This window comes from Bos taurus, chromosome 22 (genome assembly GCF_002263795.3).
Source record: "Bos taurus isolate L1 Dominette 01449 registration number 42190680 breed Hereford chromosome 22, ARS-UCD2.0, whole genome shotgun sequence".
In the NCBI taxonomy this organism is placed as follows: domain Eukaryota; kingdom Metazoa; phylum Chordata; class Mammalia; order Artiodactyla; family Bovidae; genus Bos; species Bos taurus.
The window spans coordinates 35564482-35580203 of NC_037349.1; the positions used below are offsets into that span (position 1 = coordinate 35564482).

The 15722-nt window shown below is 40.3% G+C and overlaps 1 protein-coding gene and 1 non-coding gene across 26 annotated transcripts in view; both read left to right on the forward strand.

The window, feature by feature from the left end:
- Nucleotides 1-15722, forward strand: part of MAGI1 (membrane associated guanylate kinase, WW and PDZ domain containing 1) — a 644187-nt gene that overhangs the window by 185605 nt on the left and 442860 nt on the right. The gene's annotated exons all lie outside the window — the stretch shown is intronic.
- On the forward strand, nucleotides 2267-2342 carry MIR584-4 (microRNA mir-584-4). Its single transcript, NR_031335.1, has one exon. It is a non-coding gene; the product is annotated as a microRNA mir-584-4 (primary transcript).

Below are 15722 nucleotides of genomic sequence, written 5' to 3' on the forward strand. Positions count from 1 at the left end.
TTGTTTTTATCTGCTTAATTTTTCCCCCCCAAATGAAAGGTTAGACTTTTCATACAATCGATCTATTTTTGTCAAGGGCATTTCTGAGAGTTCTTGGTTTAGAAGACCATTTTCTTCCATAAAGATTTCTGCTTTTAGTATTAGCTACAAGATATGCCAGGGAAATCATTTTATCTCAATTTCATAAAATATGTTCTTGTATAGATAGAGACTGCTTTTCTTTCCTTGTCATCCAGTTACCCTTTTTGGACACATCTTAAGATTTATTTATTGATTCAGAAATTCATTGTATGTTTCTTTAATATTAAGCTGATGGGGGAGGACAGTATGGACAGAGCAGATTAATGAGTAAGTTTTAGATGTATCAGAACTTGCCAGCAGCCAAGAAAAGTGTAGTGTTCGAAACTTTTGATAGTAAGGCATTTGAGGGCTGGAGTGTGTGTTAAAAATATTATTAGCACAGGGTATGCATAGAAAAATGAGCTAAGATCTTGCTGCTGCCAGGAACTCACTTATCTGTATCTTAAACATGCACTCATAGGACTGTTCATATCACACAAGTAAGGTAATGCTCACAGTTTCCCCTGAGCTGTTCACTACATCCATGTTGTGTTGGGCTAGCTAGAGATTGTCATCAATATTAAGACACTTCCTTTTGAATCTTGGGTTACAAATCAACAGAGGATCTGGTGGTGTGCCTCAGAGTAGAGACCACAAATATTTTCTCATAGTTTACCATTTATTTAAAATATGGGTGTAAGGCATGTCTTCTGTACCGCTCCCTTTGTAATGGACATGTGTGTGAACACACCTGTAGTGTTGGTTTTTACTTATTAGGTATGAGCGCCACACTTCTACCCACCATCCTAAATGTGTTTGATCACTGTCCTCCTCTTACTTTTCTGGGCAGGCTCAAACCTGATGCTGACCAGGGGCGGGAATTCCATCCCTGTCAGCCTGCTGTTCCCCTGACTGGGTGCTGTGTCACCTCATGGAAGCCACCAGGAGAAATGCCTTGGTCGGGATCTCTTCCTTGTGCTGGGGTGAAAAAGAGGGCAGTTGTAGGTAGTGCTGACCCACGGACACTTGATACATAGGCCAGTCGTAATCCCAGCTGGTAGAAGAATCGACTACTTGGCTTGGGCCCTTGTGCTCTTGAGCCCCCAGGTCGATTTATTCTCTTTTAAAACCTTAGAAACCTTCTCTATAGGATCTCAGCGTTTGGCCTTCATCCACATTGCTCTCAAATTCTTCCCCTTTTCCTCTTTCTCTTGTAGATCAAAACTCTGCAGCTTCTTCTTTCTTTTGATGCTTATGTTTTCATACTTTTTCACTTAAACTTTGTTTTTTTTTTTTTTTTAAATTACTGAGTATAAACACATGATTTCTGCCAGCATAATATATTTTAGAAAATATTCCCGAACATATGTGGCCATGTCAGTATAGATATATATATAACTTCGCCTAACAGATTTCCCCCAACTTAAGTTTACAAATATACACCCCATCACTACTACCCAACAAAATCCAAATCAAGCAATAACATAATATTTATAAATCACTGAAGTGGGAGAAAATAAGATAAAGAAATTTACAAAAATAAATGAGATCACTTTCATACAGCTATTACTAGTATGCTTCTGTAAATATGATCATCTTTGATAGTTTCGCAAGGGTGGTAGTTTTATCTCTGACTGGAGATTTAGCTACTCATTTAGTGAAACACTGCAGAGTGAGCCCTTCCTGTGTGCCAGGCCTAGTTCTAGATGCCAGGCACACAGGACATCATTAACAAAGCAAAGTCCCGGCCTTCTAGTGGGGGTTGTTTGAAAATAAAGGAAGTGTGGTTGTGCCTTTGCGGGGTTCAAGGCCTCGCCTAGGTTCATGTAGCAAGTTAGGGAGGGTGTGAACGTTGCATCCTAGATGTTTCTACGTCAGCAGTTTTTCTTCTGTAGTCTTGTTTATCAGTTCTTTCCACCTGTGCACCTCTGTAAAAACAGAGCATGAAAAACTCAACTACTTTGACTGCTTGAGTTTTGTTTTTTCCTGAAAGTTCATCCAGAGTTTATGTAGTATTCTATTTTATATCTTTGTTTTCATATGATGTAATGTCCCTCCTTTTATCTTTACATTCCAGGAAGATGTTTCTTGTTTACTTGATGCTTCAAGGATGTCTTTTCTTTACTGCGTGGCCCAGCTTCCTGGTTTGTCCTGGATTGAGGGGACTCTTGGGATGTGTGACTTTCTTAACATAGAGACAGCGCTGGACCATCCTCCTGGTTTGCCTGGGACTGAGTGGTTTCCTGGGTCTGTGGGACTTCCAGTGCTTAAACTGGGCAGGTGTCAGGCAAAACGGTACTTGTTGGTCATCCTTGATTGCATACCGGAAGTGGGAGGGGACTACATTTATCTCAGTTTGTAGCACATCACAGACATGCTGGTACATACTCTTAGAATGTTCTACAAATAGTTACATTTAAATTAGCATTATTATTATTTTTTTAAATAGAGAAGGAAGTTTAGCTGCTGATATTCTATCTTGCTTCTTGTTGTTGTTCAATTGCTAAGTTGTGTCCTGTTCTTTGTGATCCCGTGGACACAGCACACCAGGCTTCTCTGCCCTTCACCATCTCCCAGAGCTTGCTCAAACTCATGTCTATTGAGTCAGTGATGCCATCCAACCATCTCATCCTCTGTTGTCCCCTTCTCCTCCTGCCTTCAATCTTTCCCAGCATCAGGGTCTTTTCTAATGAGTCAGCTGTTTGCATCAGGTGACCAGAGTATTGGGGCTTCAGTTTCAGCATCAGCCCTTCCAATGAATATTCAGGGTTGATTTCCTTTAGGATTGACTGGTTTGATCATTATTTTTTAAGCAGAGAAACCGGGTATCTAAATAAGTTTGGCTGGTGATATTTTGTCTCACTTCTAATGTTAGTTATTTTGGAGAAAAATATACGGCCTTTAAACTATGATAGTGCATAATTGATAAATTGATTTTAGGTATGTATACATGTTTTGTACCTTGCTAGCCAAGTATCTTATTTATCTGTACTGCAGAGAAAGGCTCTACAGTCTATGTGTGTTTGTATTTGTGTGTATTTTCCTTCTTGTGCTGAGAATTTTCAATGAAGGGAAGAAAATGAACTTAAATTTATAAAGAGATAAATACAGTTTGTAGTAGTGGGCGAAGAATAGCAGCTGTGTAATTTAGTGTCGAGGCTTGGGTTGCTGGACCCTGACAGTCCTGAGTTTTACCCCTGCCCATGTCAGCAAGATGCTCTTGGTTGAGTTGCTTAAACTCTCTTAGAAGCTGACTCTGGAGGAAAGAGTTTATTTCTTTGGGATTAAATTTCTGTAGGTTTCCAAACACCAACATCAAATCTTTAGTGGAACCTGGAAAGAAGGAAAAAAAAAATGTTTATTGGTTTATATTTTAGTTCTGTTAAATCTCTTCTGTGTTAGGTGTGAAGAAAAAAATATACCTCCAGTATACCCTCTGAGAAGGCAGTGGCACCCCACTCCAGTACTCTTGCCTGGAAAATCCCATGGATGGAGGAGCCTGGTAGGCTGCAGTCCATGGGGTCGCAAAGAATCGGGCATGACTGAGCGACTTCACTTTCACTTTCACTTTCACGCATTGGAGAAGGAAATGGCAACCCACTCCAGTGTTCTTGCCTCTAGAATCCCAGGGACGGAGGAGCCTGGTGGGCTGCCGTCTATGGGGTCGCACAGAGTCGGACACGACTGAAGTGATGCAGCAGCAGCAGCAGCAGCAGCAGCAGCAGCAGCAATACACCCTGGGAACACCATTTAACCATTTGTACGAGTTTGGCAAAAATGTGTATTTCTTACCAAACAATCAAATGACAACAAACACAACAACAAAAAATCAGTTATTCATTGACTACTTAGGGACATCTTAACTTTACTCTTTATAATTAACTTATAAAAGTGGTCTATCAGTTGGTATTGTCCAAAGTAACAGATGCAACCAATTCCCCAAATACCAGTGCTACCAAAAAAAAAAAAACAACAACAAAAAAAACACAAAAAAGAAAGAAAAAAGACTTGCTTTTTTCTCAGCGTACTTATGCATCAGTTGAGTCAATGAGTGGGGAGTGGTCCTTCCCACTGTAGTCACTCAGAGCCATGGAGAACTCACCCTTCCTGGGTGGTTTTGAATCTGGGGTTCAGAGTTTGGAGTGGACACAGTACAGTTGATTTCTACATACATCTGATGGGCTAGAACCAAACATATGCTCTCCTACCCACCTCTCACTTATAAAAGAGGAGACCGGGTAGTTAACCCTTTCATGTCTTCACTGGCAAAAGGCAAAAAATGGTGAACTGCTCTGATGTCCACCACATGTGGAAATCTCTATTTGAAGATGAGGGACAAGAGACTAAGAAAATTTAAGTAACTTGATCTAGAGCATCCTGCTTGCAGGTGATAGGACTCAGTGCAGATTTTTTTTGGGGGGGAGGGTTCTGTTTATTTGGCCATGAAACTTCCCTATTAGCTCAGACAGTAAAGAATCTGCCGGCAGTGCAGGAGATGTAGGTTTGATCCCTGGGTCCGGAAGATCCCCTGGGGAAGGGAATGTCTACCCACTCAGTGTTCTTGCCTTGAGAGTTCCATGGATAGAAGAGCCTGGCGAGCTACAGTCCATGGGGTCACACAGTCAGACATGACTAAGCGACTAACACTTAATGTTTTCATTTGCCAACACCATATGGTATGTGGGATCTTAGTTCTTCCCCAGGAATTGAACCCACACCTCCTGCAGTGGAAGTTCAGAGTCTTAACCACTGGACCACCAGGGAAGTCCCTGTCTCTGTATAAATTATCGTTTTTTCCCTTTATTGAAAACTCTCAGAAGAGAAGGAACACACACACAAATACAACGTAAGTTGAGTAACTCTACCAAAAAAGTAATTTTCTTTGTACAAAGTATGCCTCAAGTTATTTTCAATGTATTTTAATTAAAATTTGCCTGTCAGCTCTTTGTAAGTGTTACTGTAAGCTGAGCACTAGTAGGTCTGTGGGACCAGGGGTAAATGTATTTAAGTGCTGAAGTAGATTCTCAGTTCATCGGACTTCAATGTGAGCATCTTATTAAGGTTGTTCAAGCCTAGCATGGGATGTGAAACATTCTAGGTCACTTGACTTTGCTTCATCCACCTCTTTAATTCTCCCGTATATTTCCCATTTGGTTTTCTAATGCTCGAGACCATTCAGGATAACACACAGTTCTCATGGTCACCATACTTTCAGTTACTTAGAGAGACAGAGTTGGACAGAGTGGATTTCTTCAGACTTGTGTCTCCTTATTGATGCTTAGTTTAAGTTTACCAAACATCCTTCCTATCCTTTAGGTAATTCTTACCCTCTGGTTATCTCTTTTGTGCTTCTACTGGGCAAAGGTATTTAGGACTTTAGAGCTATCAAAGGTGTACTGAACTTTTAATTATTTAGCTAATGTTTGAGCACTTGTGTGTCCAGTATAATTACACCTATACTTAGTAGATTTCCAGCCAAGGACAATTTCAACTTGACTGCAGTTAGTTAATAGGATTTAAAGATAGAACTCTTAAAACAGAACTGGAACTTCTCCATTTTCATGCACATATATTTGGATGAATCATCATTGTGGTCATCATGACAAAGCAAATCATAGTATAGCAGTGAGGACCATTAAAGACAGGTAAAACAGTATTTAAATCCCTAGTTCTGGGAAAAGTTTTTAATTCAGGCTGAGCCTCATTTTTCTTACCTGTAAAATGATGACATGGACAGTACCCAGTGGAGTCACATTATCAGAAGCACATTTACCTTAGAGGAAACTGTCTCCCCATCCTCAGCATGAATGAATGTTGTGGGTGGTTCCCCATGCTATATGGTTTCAGAAGTGCTCCAGCTGAGCCGGGCGTGAGTCTTTTCAACTCATGTATTTTGATAGAAGTTCTGTATTTAAGAGAATGCTCTGGAGGTGAGTGTTTCCATGTAGATAAAAACTAAATTCGTTCAACACTTTAGTTAGAATTATGTGAATGAAATATAAAGATTGCCTTCTTTCTTCCGTGGATAACCCTGACAGAATATCTTCCAGGTCTTAGTTTCCTGGTTCGGTGGAATTTAGGTTTTAGAGGAGGAAGAAAGCCACCAGGTGGTGCCAGCCATTTTCTGATGCAGAAAGAAGACAACTCAGCTAAGGAATTTCATCCGGGATAACCTTAATAGTTTGGGATCTCTTAAGGCACTCAGCCATCTGCCTCAGATTTAATGTTATTAAGTACTTTGAAATTCTTGCGCTTTAAATCCCTATGGAGAAGACTGTGTCTCTGGCTTGTGATCTGTCATGCTATACTCTTAGCTGATTGGAGTTTTGTATTTACAAAGGAAAAGTAGTTGCCTGTAGTGATCAGCTGTTGCTTTTTTGCATAGCCATTTCATTATGCAGCAATGTTTAAGTACCTATTCTCAGGGTAGTAAAAATTTGGTTCAGCAAATTATTGTGTTAAAATCAGTACAAACAAATAATGCTTGGTATTTAGTAAGATAATTCTATCTGTAATCTGTAGGGAGAACAAATCAATGTTGCCCTCTTTTACTTTGGAAGGGGAAAAAAAGGCCCTGGAGGATGAAAAGATCAGATGATTGTATTAATTAACCCATCCATCCTTTCACATATTAAATGCTTCCTTACGGAAGCGATGTGGTCTGCTGGCTGTAACCTCAGATCCTGAAGGCAGATTGCCTGGGTTTGAATCCTTGCTCCAGCATTTCCTAGCTGCCTTGGATAGAAGTCCCTTGACCTCTCAGTCTACAGTTATCCCATCTGTTTTGGGGGTAAGAGGACCTAGTTTGGGGTTGTTGTGAGCTACAAATATGAAACATTTTTTTTTTAACAGAATAAATGCTCAAAAGACATTGGTGACCATGAATATTGGTACTTTGATCCCAGTTGCTACCTAGGATTATTACAAGGACTTTCAGGGAGCCAGAGACCCCATCCCACTTTCACTGCTCTACTGTGCCATTGGTGGCAGAGCGTCATCTAACAACCCAGAACATCCAGAGCGTGATCCCCATTTTGCAGATGAGGAAATGTTGCTCAGAGTGGTTAAGTGACTTACGAGACCAAGCTGCATCCAGCGACTCAGTGTTGCTGTAGGTGTACAGTGCTGCACAGTCTAGGGTGAAGTTTACCTTTTCATCTGTTGTTCACTTGAAACTGTATTGTATCAGGGCTTGTTGCATCCTAGAATGACACCAGTGTTCAGTCAGCCCCTAGTCAGCTTTGGAGCTTCCTGTGAGCGTCTTGAAAATAACACTTTTACATGAACACTACCTTCTGTTCCTGTTAGGATGAGGCTAGCAGTTGCTGCATTTATAGCTGCCTGATCTCCTGTGCCCTCGTTCTCTGTGTATGCCCGCAGCCCAAGTCAGTTTCTTTGGGTTCAGAACTGGCCAAATGAAGGGCTTAAGGTTAGTACTTCTGATTTGTAGCTTTGATTCCCAAATTTTTCATAAGGAAGATTTTTGTTTGTTTGTTTGTTTGTTTGTTTTAATCACAGCCTTCTACTTACTTTTTATCTTTTAATTCAATAAGGAGGGCAAAAGGATTGGATAGGTTTTGCATGTAGTCTGTCTCTAGGTCATAAGGTCAGTAACATACTGGGTGATATCATGAATGATCTTGGAAGTAAGATAGCAAAGCTTACTCTTTGTAAAACACGGTGAGCTCTGAAGCTTGCTAGAAGGAAGGAAGGGTGGAATTATGGAGAAGCGTTTTGCTGTAGTCCAAATATTTCTTTCAGCAGGAAAAAAATATTAGGTTAAAAGTACACATGTATAAAATTCAAGGGAAAGAGAATGAAAAAGAGGCGAAAACAGGTGTGAATTTGTTTACTTGATTAAATAACCTTTTATACTTCCTCTCTTAGAAGAGTATAAATTGTGATGTTACAAATGCTGATATTATTTATTTGTTATCTCTTAAGAAACCCAGGAGGGAAAAATCAATTGCTTCCTCCTCTCTGGGAAGCAGCTCCATAACTCAGGGCTGTGACATCTGTTTTGATGTTAGGGAAATGGTAATAAAAATTTGATTGAGGCAAGACATTTCTGTGGGTGGTGGGGAAGGTATGGGGCAAGATCTAGAAAGGTAGAAATAATAAAACATTCTGCTGCTGATGTTTAAATACAGAGTTGTTTAAATACTAATTACCAGGATTGGCTTCCTTTATGTCTATATTATCACCCTAGATAATGATCCTGTTTTTGAAATGAGCCCCCGATGTCACTCAGGCGTTTTTTGAGTTGGCTCCCTTCAAGCCAGTTGTAATATGGATCGTTTGTTTTCCATATGTGAAAACCCTCTTCACCTCCTCCCTCACTCACTCCTGGATAATGTCTGGACACATTTTTGATGAACTTGGTGGTGGTGGGAGATGCTCCTGACAGAGGCGAAGAATGCTGCTAAACATCCCACAGTGCACAGCAAAGCCACAGCAGTAGAGAATTATCCAACCCCAAACGTCAACGGTGTGAGGGTCGCAGAGTCGGATACAACTGAGTGACTGAGCACGCACACAGCGCATAAGGAAGTGTGAGATTTGGGGTTATGCCTTTAAGTAACCAGAGAGCAATATCAGATAGGAGCAACATAGCAAAGACCATCATAGATTAGCATGCGGACAAAAACCACTCATATCTCTAAAGGAGAAAACAGTATAGCAAAAGAGAAGGAAAATGACAACATGTTTTGAGTTATTTTGTGCTTTACAGTCACCTGTGGTTTTTAGGCCACAGGTAAATGCTCATTGTTGCCAAGCAGCAGGAGCTTGGCTGGAGCTTGGGTGAGCAGCTGGTTGCAGGAGCTGCAGATTTCATACAAGCAAAGGATGAAGACCCTGCTAGTGTGGTATTCCCTTGTGGTGAGCTGGAGGAATAGAGACAAGGGTGGTCTGACTTTACAGGTGTGTGCGTGTTGGAGAATGGGGCTGGAAGAAATCCAGGGGCCCTGTCTCACCTATGGGAGGTTGTTGCATTTCCCACCTCTTTCCGCTTCAGTGTTGTGCTCTGTCTTCTCTCAGCAGGCACTGCAGCTCGTGTTGACCCGAGGCTTGTTCAGCCAGCTGCTGCAGAAACACCAGACAGGTCCTGGGATGGAGGAGGCAGGAACAGGGAGGCACACATCTGCCTTGGAAACTACATTTGCCTGGGATTATTCCTAGTAGGAAGTGGTTCCCATATCCCACCTGTGCTGCCTTGGAGCTGAGATATCATGGTTGTTTCACAAGGAAACTGGTCTGATTCCATTTTCCTGTGTGTGTGTTTTTAAAGATTTCATTTTGTTCATCATTTTTTTTTTATCAAAGTATAGTTAGTATATTAGTGATCTTAATTTTTTCTTTGTTGACATCCTCAACCTCTGTTGCATTTTAGAGATCCTTTAAGGAACTAGAAAAACTGCAAGAGCACTGCGCTATGCCTGCAGAATTAGATTAGTCTCTTGGTTACTTAGGGCTAATCAAGGTAACTATCAGTACCTAAGGTTGTTTACTGTCCTGATTGTAATCTCTAATGCAGAGTTTTCAGATTTTCCAATGAAAAAGTTATCCTTCTTTGGCTTTGTGATGTTGTGTATTGCTCCTTTTACCTCTTACACGGGGCTGGATTCCCTCACTTCAATCCTGGATCCCACAGCCTGCTCTAGGCAACACTGAGCTGGTAAACCAAAGGAATATGTACCCGACACTGCGTGGGTGATGTGGCAGAAGCCACCCAACTAGAGTGTCCTGATACTGGGCCCTCAGGGTGAGCAGCCTGGTTGTATGCAATGATGTGGACTTCAGTTTGCCTTTCTTCTCTTCTTCATGATACCAATTTCGTTATTAAAGCAGAAATAAGCAAGAAGCCTAATACAGTCTACAAGGGAAGAAAAAGCATGGTTGAACAGAAGGGCTGCATTTTGGTTTCAGGCCAAGGTGGGAGAGCCTATGTATGGTGCAGTGGGTGCTGAAATTGTAAATATAAATCATTAAATCTGCCAAATAATGGTCTATAAATACCTAGTGTAAAAGATGATTCTCATTTACATTTAAATAGTGTAGATTTCTTAGGTTTTACTATAAAAATGTAATATTAATGCAAATATTATTTGGCAGTGAAAGTAAATATACTACACAGAGTTATTAATTTGTTATACACAGTCATCTATTTTTAAATATTGGCTTATCATGAATGGTCTTTATCATACTTATGAGCCCGATTTGTTAAAGTGGCAAGAACTAGAGACAGGAAATGGAGATTCACGGAATTAGAAAATGCATTAGGTTTGGATTGAAAGTGAATCTTTTTTGTATTTGTTTGATATAAACTAGCTTCCTGGTACATTTGTCATTGCTATTAAGAGGCCCATCTAACACTTTTCTCTTCCTGTCAAACATACCTGAACTAGTGAATTTTAGAAAAGTTATGACCAACCTAGATAGCATATTGAAAAGCAGAGACATTACTTTGCCAACAAAGGTCCATCTAGTCAAGGCTATGGTTTTTCCTGTGATCATGTATGGATGTGAGAGTTGGACTGTGAAGAAAGCTGAGCGCCAAAGAATTGATGCTTTTGAACTGTGGTGTTGGAGAAGACTCTTGAGAGTCCCTCAAGGACTCCAACCAGTCCATCCTAAAGGAAATCAGTTGTGAATATTCATTGGAAGGGCTGATGTTGAAGCTGAAACTCCAATACTTTAGCCACCTGATGCAAAGAGCTGACTCATTAGAAAAGACCCTGATGCTGGGAAAGATTGAAGGCAGGAGGAGAAGGGGACGACAGAGGATGAGATGGTTGGATGGCATCACCGACTCATTGGACATGAGTTTGTGTAAGCTCCAGGAACTCACTTCAATTAATATGAAATAGGCAGGCTCAATGTAAAAGGATGGAAAAGTGTATCATGGAAACAGTAATCAAAAGAAAGCAAAGGTGGCTATATTAATATCAGATAAGGTAGGCTTCATAGCAAATAAAATAACTACAGATAGAGAGAGACAGTTTATAATAAAAGGATCGTTCACCAAGTTGATATAGGAATTCTACATGTCTGTGCACCAAACAACAAAGCAGCCAACTATGTGAAGCAAAAACTTATAGATGAAAGGAAAAATAGACAAATCCATAGTTATGGTAGGAGACTTCAACACCTCTGTTTGAGCAATCGTGAGAACAAGTGAGAAGATGAGCAAAGATATTGAAGAATACAGCAGCACCATCAACCATCAGGCTGGCATTTATAGATCACTCCACCCATCAAAAGTAGAACATGCATTCAAGTACCCACAGACCATATACCAAGATGGGCTGTATCTTAAGCCATAAAACAAGCCTCACCAAGTTTGAATGAATTGAGATTGTCCTTTGACCACGATGGAATCAAAAGTAGAAATCAGTAAGGGAATGAGAGCTCCAGCTATTTGGGCTTTCTGTTTTGTTTCTCTAACATATTAAACCCATCCACACCACTTGAGGTCTCTGTCTAGATGTCTTTCCTCAGGTTTTCTGCCGACTTATTCATCTAAACTCTAAATTCATCACCATCTCAGAAACTTTGGTAGTTACCTTATCTAAAGAAAATTTGGGTTTCCCTGGTGGGTCAGTCAGTAAAGAATCTGCCTGCAATGAGGAGACCTGGGTTCCATCCCTGGATTGAGAAGATCCCCTGGAGGAGTACATGGCAGCCCACTCTAGTATTCTCCCCTGGAGAATCCCCATGGAGAGTGGAGCCTGACAGGCTACAGTCCTTGCAGTTGCAAAGAGTCTTACCTGACTGAGTGACTAAGCACACAAAGAAATTTTGCACAACATCGTCTGGCTACTATCTTCTTGACTTCACCACCCTCCATCAACTTTTGTATTAGTCTGCATTTTCTTAGTACCAGGTGGCTTAGTGGTAAAGAATTTGCCTGAAAAATCCCATGGACAGAGGAGCCTGATGGACCACAGTTCATAGGGTTGCAAAGAATTGGACACGACTGAACATGCATGCATGCACTTATTAATATCTGAAATTACCTTTTCTGCTGTTTACTTATTTATGAGCCAGTATTATACACAAGAATATTAGCTTCAGGAGACTTCCCTGGCAATCCAGTGGTTAAAACTCCATGCTTCCACTGCAAGGGTGTGGGTTTGTTCCCTAGTTGGAGAACTAAGATCATGTATGCTGCATGATGCAGCCAAATAAATATATGTGTAAGTTTCAGAAAAGTAGGGATTACACTTGCTGTATCACCAGTCCCAGCCTCTGGGGCAGTAAGTGCTGAGTAAGAATTTGTTGAATGGATTGTAGATTTCAATCACCTAGGTAGCCACATATACTAGTTATCCAAAGATACTCTCTCTGTCACAGAAAGCCACTAGGGGTCTTGTGAAAGTTAATAAATAAACTCTTTACTGCATGCAAATGAGACAAAGAGAACTAGCCTCTCTCTGTTTAGCTAACCTTTGGTTCATATATTTGTTTTCCCAGCTAAGGAAACTCTTAGGGGAGCTTGGGTTGAAATAGGAGAAATGCTTATAAGCATTCAGAAGCCTGCAGAGTTAACTTGTGGAACAAGGCTGGTGGTTCCCTGAAGCTGATTGTAATAATGAAGTAAAAATGGAATTTAAAAATTAATATTCTCTATTTTATAGAGCATTGCCAAGACTTGAAAATAGGTAAATGATTACCAAACAGCGGTTACCCTATCAAATAGATAGTTGAACATACACATGCATATTAAGTGAAAAATCATTGTCAAGTTTTTGTTCCTTCTATTTTGGAGTTGGACATGTGCTGTTGGGTAAATTGAAGAGATCATAGTGCATAGGTTTGGGAGTTTGATAGATCTAGGGACCCAGTCCTTGGTTTGTCACTGGTTTTTCTGGGAGATACTTGGAAAGTCATTTTACTCTTTCAAGACTTAGTTACCTCAACCACAAGAAGGGGAATGGCAAAAGCACCACTGTAGAGTTGCTGTATGTACTTTAATAAGAAAAAAAAATAATGCATTTTTAATTTGTTCCCTTGACACTGTCATATACTGGGTGAAAGTAGTGAAGTAGTAAGTAGAGGTCAAGTTATCTCCCTCCCTCTGTCCCCAACCACATAAAAATAATCAGACTTGCAAACTCAACAGTATCCTTGATGGTGTGTCATTTCCGTCAAAGTGGATGGAGACCTAGATGGTTATATTTGAGGCACATCCTTTTCTTGATTGACAGTCATGGTAGTGAATGTCAAGTACCACTTGTATGTCTGGGGTGGGGCTAGGCTGTTGAGGTACAGAAATGAACAAAAAAATTAGGTCTTGGGAGAGAGATGGTCAGAAAAAAAGGACCAGCTACAAGGCATATAGTAATTGCTGGAACTGACGCTGTGGGCTGGGCTCTTTTGTACCGGAGACAAAGGAACATGCACCTTCCCTCAGCATTCTCCAAGGCTGAGTGACTCTTCAGCCGACAAAGGTAGAGGAATCAGGCGGAGTTTACTTGCAGAGCAGAGAGGTATGGAAGAACACACATTCAGAGATTTGCTAGCAGTCTGGCTATGAAGAATTGCCATAAACTTTTTAGTTTTGTGATTTCCCAATCCCTAGGAATTTTATTTTCAATAGGTTTAGTTTTATTACATGTACTGAAAACACACTGAAAGTCTTTCCCCATTGTTAAAAAAAAAAAAAAAAAATATCTGTTTGCTTCTCCCTTGGCATAATTTTTTGAAGGCTTAACCAAATTATAAGGCATGAGGACCCTACAGAACCAGCTGCATTTGCAGGCACTGATGTGAGAGACATCAGTTCTGCCAATTAAATGTGGCAGATAGTGGATCTGCAGCGTGATTTATGCTGATGGCTGTGTGGTTGTTCCTTTTCTGTACACGATTAAACATTCCTCTGGACAGACGAGAGAGGTGCTCTCGAAAAGAGAGATGGTTGAGAACAACAGAGACCAAAAGGCATTCGGGAGTGATGACAAGAAAGTGGTAGAGACTTCTTGATAAATAACGGTATGAAGTCTCTCAAGAGAGTATGGGCACTATTACTGAAAGCAAGGTCCCCACAATTATTAGTCACCATTCACTAAGTCCAGGAGGGGATAAATGACATAAATTAGAATTCTGAGGATGTTCTCCTCACTGTAACCTTGTGTCTCACATTGTGGTGGCAGGATTCAGATTTGCCTTTTTCAATTTCATATATGCAGTGAAGACTGATTACCTGCCACCTTTCTTCCCTCCCTCTCTTCCTTTCTTTAAAGTCCTTGCCGTTCAAGTGGGGCATTTAATCTAAAAGTCCCATTCTTGCAAGTAGGTTGTCTTTAGTAGGTGCTTTTAAAATTCTCTCTTGCAAAAAATATTTGTGGAATTCTGTTTTGTTTCATTTTGCTTTCCTGCCCAAATCTTAAGACTAGGAGTCATTTAGCCTGATTTTTTTTTTTTTTTTTTTGGTTCAGAAACTTGGCATTCTTTATTGTGGTTGCATGCCAACTGTCAGGAGTTAGAGGCCAGTCTTCAAGTCTATTTTATGGATTAAGCATTCTATTTTGTGTGCTTTGGAAGAAGAATGGCCAAGTCCAACAGTTTGGTCCCAATGAGATGCTCTCCCTTTTTTATTTTTCCACTCCACACACTCCATTCTTAAAATTATAAAGGAAGTGGAACTCACTAGCTTGGAATTTAATCTGAGCATTGTTTAGTTTTTATAAACAGGGATGCTACTTTGATTGTATAGGAATTTCTCCCCAGGTAGCCCTATTCTCTTCACAGTTAGAAAAGGAAGCTTTTAGCAAAGGAGAAGCTGAGGCTTGCTGGGAAATCCACACTTGCTTGAGGTTGCTCATCAAATCAGGGTTCAGAGCAATGGGCTGACTGACTCCTAGCTCAGTCTTAGACGGAACATCCTCAGAACCTGACGACAATAGGAACACTGCTATTCCACTTTGCACTTGTGAATTTAGAGTGCAGAATCAAATGATAACCAACCTCATCATTTTACACGAGGGGGAAAATCTTGAGGCCCGATTATTTGTCTAAAGATGTACATCAGATTATTGGCAGAGTCTAAATGCCAGCCTTGTTGTCACTTTAAAAATTTCATATAACCATCCTAAAACCATCAAATGCTGCCTTCTCTGTGGTTTTACGCACTTGTTTGGTTCAATTTAATATTATAAATCTCTTCATTGGTTATCACCAGATGTCACATTTGGGATTTGTGATAAACCATGGAATTATTTTCATCTATTTATATGTTACTTACCCATAGTATTGAAGTAAGATTATATTCTAACCTTGATAAACTTTGGGCAAGTGTTCTGGTATTTGATTACATGGGCATATCTAATTATTTTTAATGGATTGTGCAACAACATACTGTCACGTCGAGTGAACTCTGGGAGTTGGTGATGGACAGGGAGGCCTGGTGTGCTGTGATTCATGGGGTTGCAAAGAGTCGGGCACGACTGAGCGACTGAACTGAACTGAACTGAACTGATAAATTATATTGGAACTTGATTGTGTTTGTCAAGTCAGCCTTGTATTATTTGAGGTTGGTTGCTGGATCTCATATTGATATAAAGTCTGCCTTTGGGAGTCTTGTGGACATAATGTCTACTGCTGGAAAATGAGTATAGCAGCATATTCTCCAAGTATTGGTTTTGTGTGATTTAATATTTAGA